Source organism: Aulostomus chinensis, chromosome 8 (genome assembly GCF_037954235.1).
Source record: "Aulostomus chinensis isolate RoL2024-O1b breed Wild chromosome 8, RoL_Achi_v1.0, whole genome shotgun sequence".
Lineage (NCBI taxonomy): Eukaryota > Metazoa > Chordata > Actinopteri > Syngnathiformes > Aulostomidae > Aulostomus > Aulostomus chinensis.
In genome coordinates this window covers 29,855,571-29,870,164 of record NC_141327.1, presented here as the reverse complement: position 1 = coordinate 29,870,164, position 14,594 = coordinate 29,855,571, and the positions used below count along the sequence as shown (strand labels likewise).

Here is a 14,594-nt window from a genome sequence, read left to right as displayed (position 1 = left end):
GCAGCGTCAGATTTATTGGGCTCTAGTATTTTTGTGGCGCGACTCCGGGCCCCGAGGCCAGGCGGGCTGATGTTGTGATAAGAGATTCTGAGCAGGGATTAGCGGGTCCTTGCACCTTTGGAGGCCTTCTAACAGACGAGACTAAATACTACAATCCAGCAACAGGCTGCAGACCGCGCCTCCAGCACGCTCGCGATGCGCGAGGGGGGAGTCATGCATGAGAAGGCGCATTCATGCATGCAGGCATACGGGGTTATTGGGAACGTTCTAGAAGCCACGTACATTGGTTTATCCCTGTTGTTGTCCCCCAAGAGCACCTGGGGGTGGGGGGGTGTTACCATGCGCTGGTCCCCTCTAAACACTCCGCCGCTGCAGGGCTTGTTCTCCTTGACCCTTTGGCACACAACTGGTGACCTTTGACCCTTGGCAGGAATCGGCCTTGTAATGCCCACTTAAAGGAACAAGCCTGTTCTGCTATTTTCGTCCAACCTCTTGTCATCTTTAATCGCTCCGTCTCTGTCATTCTTCCTGTTTTAGCTGCTGTTTTCTGGCCACTTTAGATTCCAGCCAGCTCGTTTTCTTCCACTGCGCCTGAGTAATTAATAAATCAGCCGCCACTTTCTGGTGGGACATAGAAATCCCAACCTGCTTACAGTTCTGGTTTAATGTCTCTCCTCCCTCCCTGTTGGTTCCTCTCAGGAAATGTCTGGGAAGCCTCGGGCTTTTCCCCTCCCATCATCAAGCTGATGCCAATTGAGTTTTGAATTGCCCCCCCCACCCCCACCCACCCACACACACACACACACACACACACACACACACACCAAAGTACTATTTTTATTGTGTGCTGTTGTGAGACCAGATGTGGAGCAGGACTTGCCATGACTTGGTAAGACAGAAGTTTTGTGTGTGTGTGTGTGTGTGCGCGTGTGTGTGTGTGTGTGTGTGTGTGTGTGTGTGCGTGCGTATGTGCATGTGTTTGTTTATTTGGACCAATTCAGATATGTTGCCTCCTTATTTGATAAGCCCCTCCCCATTTGTACGTGCTTCACTCTTTTGTGACGTCGAAGCGTTGATCAGAACATCGGCGTTTGTGGAAGAAGCTGCAGGTGACGGTGTTCCATTCGTTGTTGTTCTGTGTCACGTAATGTTCATGACAGTCCAATTAATTTACGGAAGTTCGGACTGGTACCGAGGGCCCGGCCGGGCCAGGACGCCAATGAGAGGTCACTTCAGGATGAGTTCGGTCTGCTGCGCTTGCCGTGTTGCCTTCAGGTTCATCGGAGAAAATTTTCTCCAACTTAAACAAATCCAAACATATCGGATTTAATGTCAAAACTTATGTCACTGGAAACTGTCTACATATTACTTTGGACGGAACACAACAAAGTAGAAATACTTTGTTGTAGACAACAAAGTAGAAATACTTTGTTGTTGTGTTTAAGTTGACTCTTCTGTCTATTTGTACTTCAATGTTTGTTGAACAAATTTTTGTTTTACTTTTACTGACATTTTAACAGCCGTCTGTTTGCTCCTTACATATTAAAACAGGCTTGTTTAGAATGAAAAAGAGAGCAGGCGTGCTGTTCCCTCTCCAACACAGGTGGCGCTAATGCACCAATGCTAGTCGCCACTTGCCAAAAATGAAAATAGAATTCAGTTTTCCTTGGTGGGACATTTCGGGTTGCAGCTGTGAGGAGGAAATTGAAACTTACTGGGTGACAATTTGTGAAATTTAATTTTTTCTCTTTGCCGCTTACCTCATGACATCTGAAGCGTGTCTGTGTTGAACAAGAGCGCCGACTCCTGTGTTAAATGCTGCCATGTTGCTGCTTTTTGAGCAGCAGCCCGATATCTTCAGGATGTCTGAGCTACCACGAGTAAGAACGCAGCTCCTTTTCGTATGAGTTTCACATCTGCCTGTCTGTCGTGTTGGAACTCGCTGACTGACAACCGCCAGTTCATTTCCTCTCACATGGATAAATCCCCCGGAGCCTCTAAACAAATAAGTGACCTCCACTCTCAGTTATGAGGTTTTCCTCCTCAAACAAAAGACATTGTGTCCGTCTCTGTAGAACTGACAGTGTGATGAAATGTTTAATCTCGTCAGACTCCTTGGAGGGCAGACTTGGTTGGCAGGTGCCGGCCGGCGAGGGCACAATGACTTCACCTCGGAGACCAGACGGACAAGGTCAGCTATGCTTTGAGAAACACACAGGAAATGCAAACTGAAAGGACACCCACTTCTCTGTTGCCATGTTCCCAAACCGCCAAGTGGGATTACTGCACTCTTGAAGTATTGAAAAAGTTTCTGGGTTGAAATGTTTACTTTGCTTTCTTTTTTTCCTGCGCAGGTATTTGCTCAGAGCGTGGCGAGGTCAGGCGGGTTGATGCTGCAGCAGCTCTGGCGGAGGCCGTCAGGCGCCGTTGCAGTTTAGCAGTAACAGAACAAAGTACTCGCAGTGGCGCTAGTCGTAGTTAGTAACCAGCTCAGAGAAGATGGTGGATGGATCATGAATGACATGGCCAGCGAAGAGGAAAAGAGGTCATAATGCAAAAGCGTCTAGAGCCGGGGGACACAACCTCCTCAGCTGAGCTGCTCTGATGCTGAAGCGTCCTGGGAACTTTGGTCATCAGGGTTTACAGTATTTACTGGAGCAGTTGACCAGCGACTGCAGTTCTCATTGCTCCGGAGTGATCGCTTGCAGGTGTGTTGTGAAACCCTGTAATGAGGCTTGGAAACTCCATCACGAATGCATGGATTAGAGCTGCAACAAAGGAGCACGAGCCGGTCTTACACAACACCAGCTGATCAACACCGCTGCTGCAACCTCAGCTCCTGTGATGAAACGTCAGGCGGTGCGAGAGCTGTTCGTGGGTGCGGAACGTCAAATCTGACCTCACACGCCTGCCGTGGTTGTTGCTGTCCTGCAAGTCCCCGCCTTCGTCTGACCTGCGTCACCACTGCTGAAAATGTGTTAATTCACGTATGTGAGCGGTTTCCCTCAGTGATGCTCGGTGTGATTCAGTTTCAATCCGTTGTACGCCACCAGTTCACCATCGTCACCAGATGAGCGGCGGCCGAAGCGGAACGTCTTCAGGGATGTTGAGTTTACAACATTGCATTTCCCAACTTTAACCAAAGCCACAATGTTTTCTTGACCCACCAAGTGTTTTCTCAGCGTGAGTGTGTGAGTGTGTGTGCGTGCGTGTGTGTGTGTGCATGTGTGTACATTCCAAACAGTGAACTTTTCTAAAACCTACATTTTCATTCTATTGTGTGATTGAAACAGGGATCTTATTTTTACACGTGATGATGTCATGACTGGTCGTTCCAGTCCAAACCATCTTTTCACTCGTCTGATAAGAGCTCTGAGTTTTCACGATAATTTTTCCATGAAAATCTGCAAAACAACGACTTGTCTCTTCACAATGTTCAGTCCTCATCCACTGAGGAACGTTGTGGTGACTTTGATCGGTATCAGCTGAACGAGCTCTGAGACTCAGAACCCTACGTGACAGTTAGCTGCCATGTTTGATTATCTCATAGCTTCATTATACGAAGCAGGAAGTGTGGCTGTAACTATTTTTGCATCTTTATATCCTGGTTTATATTATTTTCCTGCTGAATGATATCAGCTTGGATGCTTCCTCTCTCATGTTGCACAGGCTGGCTGCTAGCGAACGACTAGCAGGAATGCTAACAGTGCGTCCGTGCTAAGTGCTATGCTGGAGGGGAACCAGATGAAGGACCAGCTACTCAGCCTATCATCTGGTCTGTTACTTTGTCCACTCAGGTGATGATGTCATCACCTGGGATGCTATCGGTGTTTTGATTGGCTGCATTAAACTCTTTTAACAAAGTGGAGAGTTTTGCAGCCGTTGTGGCCATTTGCAGTGTTGCCGAGGGTCAAATCAACTCTGAGGCTAAAGTGAGACCTGCTTCAGTCTCATAACCAGAACACTGGTAGATTTATATTGAGATGAATGTCCCGTGCGCTGTTATTCAAACCACCAGCTTGCTTATACGTGCTCAAAGCGAGCAGCTCTTGTGCCGAGTGTACATTCACAGACGAGACTGACGCTCTGTTTTTCTCATTCACGGTGTCCGTCTCTCCCTCCCTACGGTACGAGGTGATGGGGTGCTGACTGACGCCTGAAATTAAGAATGTGCAAACGCTCTGGCAACCCTCCCTGCAGTACCTCATAACATTTAATCAAAACCATGGCCGGCGCTTGCCCCCGACTTTCCACCGCGGCTCTGGCAGTATCCTCCAACAGAAATTAAAGCAGTCCATTTTTCCTTGTTGGCCTTTTTTCATATGGTGGAAAGTTTACACAAAGCAGACTCTTATCCCAGCGCCTGCCATTCTCCCCCTGTTTCCCAAATACCTGCAGGATGAAATCAAACTCCCTTTTTAAAATTACATTACATGTCTCCCTCTCTCTGGTTCTTGTTTTGTTTCCTCTGAGCTCGCCAGATCAGAGCAGCTTTCCAGCTCTCCAGGAGAGGATCAGCCATCAGTGTGTGGATGTCAGATGTTGATGTAGGTCTTAATGGATGCGGAGGCGGTTTCATGAGAGACGGTTGCTGCAGTGGAGTTTCAGCCAGTTTGCGTAGCTACAACAAAGATGTTGTTTAAACGGATGATGCGTTCTTACTGACACATAATGTCAACCCCGCACTCCTGATACGTTCACGCTAGCAGCTGAACGGAACAAGTAAAGAACCGGGAGTTCATTTGGACCTCTTTGTCTTTTAAAGGAAGAGACAAACATTTTGGGAAATGTGCTGATTGTCCAACTTCAGCAGAGAAAATCAAGATGGGCTGCATTAGGGAGCCTCACCCGAGTTACAGTTAAAAATGAGGGGACATTGTAGTGGTAGAATCAGACACGTAGCCGGAACTACTTTCCGGACTGGGCGCAGTGATTTGACTTGGGTCAACAGAACGAAACATTTGTTGAGGACTAGAAGAGCGACTGCTGCTACTGATGATGAGGAGGAGAAGGATTCCTGCTGGACACACCAGCATCCTGGACCTGAGCTAGCTGATGCTAACACTTCCCACCCATTACCAGCCATTGGGCTAAGCTAACTAGCCTGGACCAGAGCTAGCTGATGCTAACACTTCCCACCCACTACCAGCCATTGGGCTAAGCTAACCAGCCTGGACCTGATCTAGCTGATGGTAACAGTTCCCACCCACTACCAGCCATTGGGCTACACTAACTAGCCTGGACCTGAGCTAGCTGATGCTAACACTTCCCACCCACTACCAGCCATTAGGCTACACTAACTAGCTGGACCTGAGCTAGCTGATGCTAACACTTCCCACCCACTACCAGCCATTGGGCTACACTAACTAGCTGGACCTGAGCTAGCTTATGCTGACACTTCCCACCCACTACCAGCCATTAGGCTACACTAACTAGCTGGACCTGAGCTAGCTGATGCTAACACTTCCCACCCACTACCAGCCATTGGGCTACACTAACTAGCTGGACCTGAGCTAGCTTATGCTGACACTTCCCACCCACTACCAGCCATTGGGCTACACTAACTAGCCTGGACCTGAGCTAGCTGATGCTAACACTTCCCACCCACTACCAGCCAAAAGGAAGAATACCACAAGCAAAGGACACCACAGCACAAGCTGTCGGGATTTTAAAATAAAACGTAATCTAACAAAGAGAGGGGCCCTTCAAAGCAAAAGACACTAACACGGTACAGCAGGATGAATACAAGAACCAAACAAAAGATTTTCAAAAGCAGATGTCAAAAACTGAGCTGTCTAGTTTTCTATCATTCCAGGCCAGACAGGACGTCTGAATGCTTCCTCTACCTGGAGACATTTTCTAATGTCTTGTCATGATTTATTAATCTGCAGGTGGTTTCAAACAGAGCAAGAAATCTCTTCAGAAGAGGCCAACTGACTGGCACTGGTTCATTATTTGATCTTTTTACACATTTTATTTCACACTTTTTTCCGTAAGTTTATCTACATCTTCAAGGTATCTCAACACACTGGTAAAGACAATAATCGTGGATTTAAGTTGTTGATTTTTCATCAATAATTTTAACCCACATCTTGATTAAAAAGCCTGTGGTTATGTTGATCATTCATTCAGAGTTTCAGAATCAAGCTGGCGGACCCTTCAGGAAGCCGTCAGCTGGTGGAATAAAACCACTGAGTGATGAAACAACCACTCCATAACCAAAACTCACGCTCATTTGTCCTGCAAATCCTGTTCATAAATCTTTTCTTGCTTCTGTTGTCTGGATGTCTTTCTCCTGTGATTGTTTTCCACTCATAAACCCTAACAGTTCAACAATGAAGAGCTTTTGTTTTGTGGTTAAAAGTCAAAAGCGTTTTTCAGTCTCCGTGTATGTGCAGTTTCTCTGTGCACGTTAACGCCACAGGTCTCTGCCATCGCGGCGCTGTGAGGAGAAAGATGTCATCTGTCTGTAATTAACTGTGAGAGCCGGGATTGAAGTCACGAGAACAAAAATGAGAGTAGAAAATGTGATTCAGTCAGCACGGCGTTTCCTGACAAACATCTTGGATGCAGCAGTTTAACAGTTTTCAAACGTAATTTTGAGGAGACACAGTTGATGAGCCTCAGCCAAGAACCTGGGCAAAACTGAGGAACTTTAACTGAAGTGTGTGTGTGTGTGTGTGTGTGTGTGTGTGTGTGTGTGTGTGTGTGATGTCCTTGACTGGCACTGATTACGACTAATCACAGAGGTGTAGATCAGTTTCACTGAGGTGATGGAGTCTCTCAGCCTGGTGGAGACGTCTCATGAGCCCCCAGCTTGCAGGTCTCATGATCCTGCCGTGGACACACGTATGGATCAGCGCCGACCGCCACCGATGGAACACAAAACCTCCGTGAACGCCGTCATTCGGTTGGAGCTCCGCTATCAACAACATTCATGCAAGCATCAGTCAGTAGCACCTCTTAATTTTTTTGTCGTCTCGATCACAAATTCAGCTGCATGGCAGCAGTTGTGTGCTGTCGTCGTTCAATCAGCTGAGTTTGATAAACAGACTGACAGTAAAAACCCCACAGAAACACGCCGCCGCCGCCGCCGCCGCCGCCCTCCCTGCTGCTTCAGCTCCAGCTGCCACAGGCCCACACCAGGTGGGACACCTGTCACTTCTTTTGGGTGTACTTACTCAGGTTGGGATGTCAAAGGTCTCACACACACACACTCACAGTCCCCCCACCTAAAAACATAACCCCAAATAACAACTAAATAAACCAAGGCTGCTCCTCGTCCCCTCACAATGAGAACTTGACCGATTTAAACCTGGTCTGAAGAACCCGGGCGGTTCGTGCAATCAGAGAGAGTTTGAAGTCTTGATCATCACAAATATTGTGCTGTTGTGTTTCTGGGCCAAAGTTATAGACAGTAACCAGTGACACACCATCACTCACCGCCCTCCGTCCGGCCCCCGCCGCCGTCGCCAGAGTGGGACTTGTGTGACACCTCTGCTTTTTTCATCGTTCACCTTTGCTCTAGTGGTTTTGACTACATGACGGATCGTTTTTCTTTTAATTCTCTTGAGCCAGAGGAATAAATGTGAGGACGAGCATGCAATTGACCAACAAGCTGACAGCCTGGGGGGGGGGCCTCAACAACCGAGAACTGGCCGACTGGGCTGAAGCAGCCTGCAGCTGAAGAGGAAAAGAACCTCCCAGAGGCCCGAGTGGAGATTCTGCCCCCAGAACTCGGAGCCCTCACTGTTATTCATCAGCTCAGGTAATCAATTGTGCTGAACTCTGAGCGTGCAAGAGTAGGGACTGAAAAATAAACTTGAAATTTTATTGGTTGCTGTTAATAATGAGGACTCCCAGTGCTGTCGGTCCTGTCACGCCTCATCAGCAACAGAGAATGTTACTTTACTGCTGCAGGACTGGAGCTCACTCCCTCCCACACACGGGAGGTCACAAGTCTCTCCAACACACACCGCAGCCTCCTCCATCACCAGTGTCAGGGCTCATTCTTCACCACACATTCGTTTTCTGCTCGGTTAATTACACTCACATAAGAGCAGCAAGGGTTCTGTGAAAACGTCTTCCTGAAAGTGAAAGGTTGCTTGTTCGAATCCCCGCGTAAACCCCAGATGCCTGGCAGGGTTGGCCGACAGTAACAAAGCACACTAGTTTTTGTCGGGAACTGAACAAAAATCCCAGCCGGGTCACGGTTCCAGCCATTTTGGTGCAGCGGTCATGAAATGAACAAGGTTCCTGTTACTATGAATCTGATGTGAAGGCCGAGGCCGAGACTCGGGTCCATAGACACAGTCGGCGTTGTGCGCTTCCGAGGCCTGAATACATTCAGAGCTTTGTAACTTCTCTGACAGAGCTGAGGATGGATGACTCAGGAAACACAGGGAATGGCGTTTTCACTGGTGTGAGGCAGAAACTAGCTGACACTTGTGGTGAGGGGTGGAGCTGGGGATCAAACGGTGCCGCGTCTGATTGGAGAGTTAAATATGAAATGACCTTGAAGTCCATCGTTCCATGATCACCCTACCTGCTAACGTGTTTGTGGTATCAAAGGTGAGTCTCAAGGCCTTTAGCTTCACGTTGCCGGTTTGATTTCTCCAAACATTCGATGTGAGCGAACCGTCATTCCGAGGAGATAAAAAGCATCACCAGGTTTTTAATATTTAGACTCTGGTCTGGTATGCGGGTGCTGAAGTCCAGCAGGATCGTTGTGATTGTGTTTGTGCAGACTGATCGCAGGGGAGAGGAAATTCTTCAGTCATGCGGTCCATGAAAACTAATAAATTATTTCAGACTTCTGGGTCTCTCCTATCTTCTGTTGAACTCAAACAAAATCAGTTCTGAGTATCTCTTCAACTCTGGTGCAGGAAGAGAAAAACGTTCTTGTTTTTTTAATCTGCTTGCATAAGACACAGATTTCAGGCGCTCATCTTTCATTGTAAAAATGAGAAACTCAGTCAAGGTAATCATTTCAGGCTTTTTTGTTGTCTGCCAAGCATGAGGCCCTGATGAAGTGCAGGTTCCCTCTGGCACAGTCGCCAGTTCTCTGCAGCCATGAGGAACTACGTTGTGGTGGAGGAAGACGTCCAGCCTTGCTGGCACCACAGCGAGCGTTAACCATTCTGCAAGGTTTGCATTTTTGACAGTGTTTTGCAATTTTCTCTGTCTTGGTTGAATAAAATCGGAATTGCTCTAAAACCACTCGGTGTGATTTATTAAATACAGTCTGATACATTTTATTATATTTCTGTGATTTGTAGTTTCGTAGCTTTAATTTCAGGAAAGGAGGCAGAGAGAAGCACAAGTTTCTCGTCTGACAGAAACTGGTGTCAGACCTCCTTTCAGTCTGATCATAAATTGTAGCATTAGAAATAATAAGAAATTGAAATTCCAGGAGCTGTCGTTCAATTTTCCAACAGAATTTGTGTCCGTACATTAAAGTGCAGGTATTTCTGCTCATTTCTTTCGGCTCAGGCTGGATGGTTCAGTATCGCTGGCTGTTCTCAGGGTTAGCAGCTGAATATGAAGCCGCCTTTAGCGATGCTGCTAAACAGTGCTGAGCATGTTCATGTCTGAACTCAAGAACTGGGATGTTGTTGTTGTCATTTTGGTTCTGTTTGGTTGTTGAGTTCTGAAGCAGACTTGCCTGACTTGTCAGTGAACAAGTCTCCACTGAGGCAAACATGAACGCAAAAGTCCGTCAGTGCAAGAATGAGGATGCGCTTTTTTACTGCAGGGACTGTTTGTATCTTTACTGAAGCATTTTCCCAAAATGAAACTATTCTTTTGTGCATTTGTTTCACACAACTCATATCATCATAAACATCTCGATCCATCCCATGGTCGTCGTTAGAAATACTGGATATTATCCTGGTTGTTTTGAAGAAGCATCAAAAGTGCCCGGGCCACAGCAGAAGTCTTTTTGTCATCTCTTGGAATGATCGGGAAAAACAGCAGTCTTCTATTTTTACCTCAGAAAACAAACTGGAGCGACAGACTGGCAGATCCGTTTCCTTGGAAAAACACTTAAAGAAACGTCAATCTAACAAACCCGTCCAGCCTCGCACTCCCTGAGCCGCGCTTGATCTCATCTGCTGCGCTGCTGCAAAAACAGCTCAGCCCCTCCAATTAGGCTGAACACAGTCAACTGGCAACATAACTGCAACGGCCCCTGAAATTGTGACAATTTGAGAGGAATAGTTAGGGTTAAAAAGACTTCGAGACAACATGATTTTGCAATTTGTGTCCAAACCACTTTGACTTGATTTATGTGTTTTATGTCAGACAGGAAACTGGAGCTGAAGAAATGGCAGGAATAAACAACTGGAGACCAGTGAGGAGGAAAGTGTCCTCCAGCAAACACAGAGATCAGGGGAGAGCAGTTTCTCCTGCCCAGAAAGCTTTGAGTCTTAGATACTAACAGGGCCACTGACTAGCTCAGTTTCTGAGAGCGCTGTCCAAGTTGTTTTTCCATGGATCTCCCACACTATAAAGCTTTCAGTCTCCCAGTCAAAATGTCCCTGGGATTTAAAAAAAAAATAGGCCAAAAAAGGTAGTGAGGTTGAAGTCAGTCACTAGAGACTCTTTCTAGATGCTGAGTGCTTTCAATAGAAATTGTGTCAAATCTGTAGAACAGCGATGCTCAATCTGCAAAAAGGAATTTGACCCAGTGAATCACCAGATACTGCAGCGTGAACTGAAGGCAGCAGGTTTTAATAGAGAGGTGGTGCAGTGGATGCAGGTGTGTCTCTGGTCGATGCAGGTGTGTCTCTGGTCGATGCAGGTGTCTCTCTGGTCGATGCAGGTGTGTCTCTGGTCGATGCAGGTGTCTCTCTGGTCGATGCAGGTGTGTCTCTGGTCGATGCAGGTGTGTCTCTGGTCGATGCAGGTGTGTCTGTGGTCGATGCAGGTGTCTCTCTGGTCGATGCAGGTGTGTCTCTGGTCGATGCAGGTGTGTCTCTGGTCGATGCAGGTGTGTCTCTGGTCGATGCAGGTGTTTCTCTGGTCGATGCAGGTGTGTCTCTGGTAGATGCAGGTGTGTCTCTGGTCGATGCAGGTGTGTCTCTGGTCGATGCAGGTGTGTCTCTGGTCGATGCAGGTGTGTCTCTGGTCGATGCAGGTGTGTCTCTGGTCGATGCAGGTGTGTCTCTGGTCGATGCAGGTGTGTCTGTGGTCGATGCAGGTGTCTCTCTGGTCGATGCAGGTGTGTCTCTGGTCGATGCAGGTGTGTCTGTGGTCGATGCAGGTGTCTCTCTGGTCGATGAAGGTGTGTCTCTGGTAGATGCAGGTGTGTCTCTGGTAGATGCAGGTGTCTCTCTGGTCGATGCAGGTGTGTCTCTCTGGTCGATGCAGGTGTGTCTGTGGTCGATGCAGGTGTCTCTCTGGTCGATGAAGGTGTGTCTCTGGTAGATGCAGGTGTGTCTCTGGTAGATGCAGGTGTGTCTCTGGTCGATGCAGGTGTGTCTCTGGTCGATGCAGGTGTGTCTCTCTGGTCGATGCAGGTGTGTCTGTGGTCGATGCAGGTGTCTCTCTGGTCGATGAAGGTGTGTCTCTGGTAGATGCAGGTGTGTCTCTGGTCGATGCAGGTGTGTCTCTCTGGTCGATGCAGGTGTCTCTCTGGTCGATGCAGGTGTGTCTCTGGTAGATGCAGGTGTGTCTCTGGTAGATGCAGGTGTCTCTCTGGTCGATGCAGGTGTGTCTCTCTGGTCGATGCAGGTGTGTCTCTGGTAGATGCAGGTGTGTCTCTGGTAGATGCAGGTGTCTCTCTGGTCGATGCAGGTGTGTCTCTCTGGTCGATGAAGGTGTGTCTCTGGTAGATGCAGGTGTGTCTGTGGTCGATGCAGGTGTCTCTCTGGTCGATGAAGGTGTGTCTCTGGTCGATGCAGGTGTGTCTCTCTGGTCGATGCAGGTGTGTCTCTGGTAGATGCAGGTGTGTCTCTGTGGTCGATGCAGGTGTGTCTCTGGTGATGCAGGTGTGTCTCTCTGGTAGATGCAGCTGTGTCTCTGGTAGATGCAGGTGTGTCTCTGGTCGATGCAGGTGTGTCTCTCTGGTAGATGCAGGTGTGTCTCTGGTGATGCAGGTGTGTCTCTGGTGATGCAGGTGTGTCTCTGGTGATGCAGGTGTGTCTCTCTGGTAGATGCAGCTGTGTCTCTGGTAGATGCAGGTGTGTCTCTGGTCGATGCAGGTGTGTCTCTCTGGTAGATGCAGGTGTGTCTCTGGTGATGCAGGTGTGTCTCTGGTGATGCAGGTGTGTCTCTGGTGATGCAGGTGTGTCTCTCTGGTAGATGCAAGTGACGCACTGGGCCCTAAAAACCTCCCCTGTGGTGTCCCTCAAGGATGCGTTCTTGGTCTGTTTCTATCTGTCTTGTATAGATGGCAGTGTGTTCATGCCATTTATTTCTGGAAGGGGATGATTTATTCATACGATGGTGGAGTGTCAATTCAGAGCTTTTGAAATGTAAGCGGCAGGTTATATTATAAAGAGATGTGTTGATCTGAGTGGAATTCGTCTTGATGGTTGGAAAGCCAAAGAGGATGTGCACTCATTAATGCATTATTTCCCATTGACTGTTTGAGGTCACCACTGTGGAGAATGACATGTTCATCTGCTCGCGATGACTTGGGAAGTTCCAGATCTAAATCCTGGCACTCTTGGACGCCGCTGAAAAAGGGCCATCATTGTCGTTCATGACGTCCCTGTATTTGCGTTGCCATTGCAGTCACTTTGTCTTTGCTGATGTTACCCTCAGCTGAATGGGATCCATACAGTTCCTCTCAGCCATCAAAGTGCATAAAAAGAGAGATAAGAAGGCATTGTGGGTATTGGAGCTTACAGAGCTTTCCCTCAGATGGGCGACTCTCCCGTGACGTCACCATCAACATCATCCATTGCGCTCCTTTTCCTTTTCTTCTCTTTGAATCTGCGTTTTACCATCAAACAGTGACTCAAGGGCATCAGCGGTACTTTTTTTACTGATTTACTCATCAGTAAATTGGGTGAAAATGTGTCCAAGAAAAGCACAATACTTATTCCCACAACTGCTTCGGCACTGATGGAAAAATCACAAGTTTGAATCTGACAAAGCATGCAAACCTTTAATGGTGATTATCTGTACAACACTTGTTTCCTTTGTGAAGCACTAATTAGCTTTGCTTCACCCGCTGACAGTGGATGATTGTTATCTGTCACCGTATCCTACTGTGCTCCTCACTTCAGTGCAGAGAAGTGTAAATATCTGGCAACCTCAGGGTATCGCTGTCGGTCAGACGTCTTTCATCTCGCCACTGGAATGAAACAAGTATGTTTTTTTCCTCACATAAATGGAGAGACCACCAGTGTTGTTTGACTTGGCTTCTGTTCAACGTGCCGATGCAGCCTTGAACTAAATAACGTGCAGTCAAGCTTGATCATGTCCATTTCTGACGTAAATATTAATGGATTTCAGTGCAGTTTATTTGTTTATCTTCAGCTGTGTGTGTGTGTGACTTGCTGACAGTGCAAGCCAAAGATTCACAGTTGTTGAGAGACGTCTTTTCTGTGGATTTTGAGTTGGGAACAGATGTTCCTAACTAGTGAAGCACATCTGATTAGACCATAATGAACCAGATCATTAAGGATAATTAAAACTGCATGAATCAGAGCCTCTGAGGAAGTGCATCCAGTCACTGCAACTTTGGTTTAAAGCACATACAAATACTACAGTGTATACGGTGCGTTGTTTTCATGGATAGTTACACATGTAAATACTGTCAACAGACAAAAAGATTGAAGTCGTTCTTCTGTCTGAAGCGGAGTTCAGCAGCAATTTGTGAACATGTGACCTACAGACACCATTCACTCATTGATGAAAGAAAGCTTTTGATATTTGATCGATGATATTATGTTATTATATTCATTTAAGTATGTTAAACGTGTTGTGTTTTACACGTGTATGCAAAAAACAAACATGAAGTAAATCAAAATTCCACTGCTCATGAGGGTTGAAATATCTGACACTCAGATGTTCTACTGTTTGTGCAGAGTACAAAATAGGATAAAGTCCGTTTGACTTTCCCCTTTTATGAAATATAATTCTATACAATATCCCATGAAGTCAACCTAATGATTGAAAAGCTGCACATCTACAGGAATGTTTTCCAAAACTGTACACGGTGAATAGAGAACCATCGGCCCATCGTCACTGAGCAGCATCCAGCTGCACCCGCTCGCCAGTGTGTCAGGTCAAATCAGAAACGAATGCCGAAGCATGAGAGGCCTCCCTAAAGCCTCTCCTCACCAGGATTACAATGTTAAGTCGTGGCTCATTCTTTCTGAAGCTGTTGATATGTTTTGAGTATCGTGAGCTCCAGGCCTCCACGCAGTAGCCCTACGATAAAAGTCATAAAAGCAGATTCTTCCCTTCGTCTCGTGGCTGGTTTGCTTTCTTCTACCCTTCTGCCACATTTGTGCTGAAGCTGTGTCCTCTTTCCAAAACAAAATGTCGAAAGTACTTTCAGCCTTCAGAGCAGTTTTCTATGGAGTTCCTATATTACAGAAACAACAAGGATCATAATAAGAGTGCAGAGCGAGACTTCG

General features: G+C 47.0%; 1 long non-coding RNA gene across 1 annotated transcript; it reads left to right on the top strand.

Annotated features, from left to right (window-relative positions):
• The first annotated feature begins 1,053 nt into the window (after positions 1–1,053).
• On the top strand, positions 1,054–3,906 carry LOC147258030 (uncharacterized). The gene is made up of 3 exons (XR_015117500.1): positions 1,054–1,109; positions 2,111–2,191; positions 2,355–3,906. It is a non-coding gene; the product is annotated as an uncharacterized LOC147258030 (long non-coding RNA).
• Positions 3,907–14,594: the final 10,688 nt, after the last annotated feature.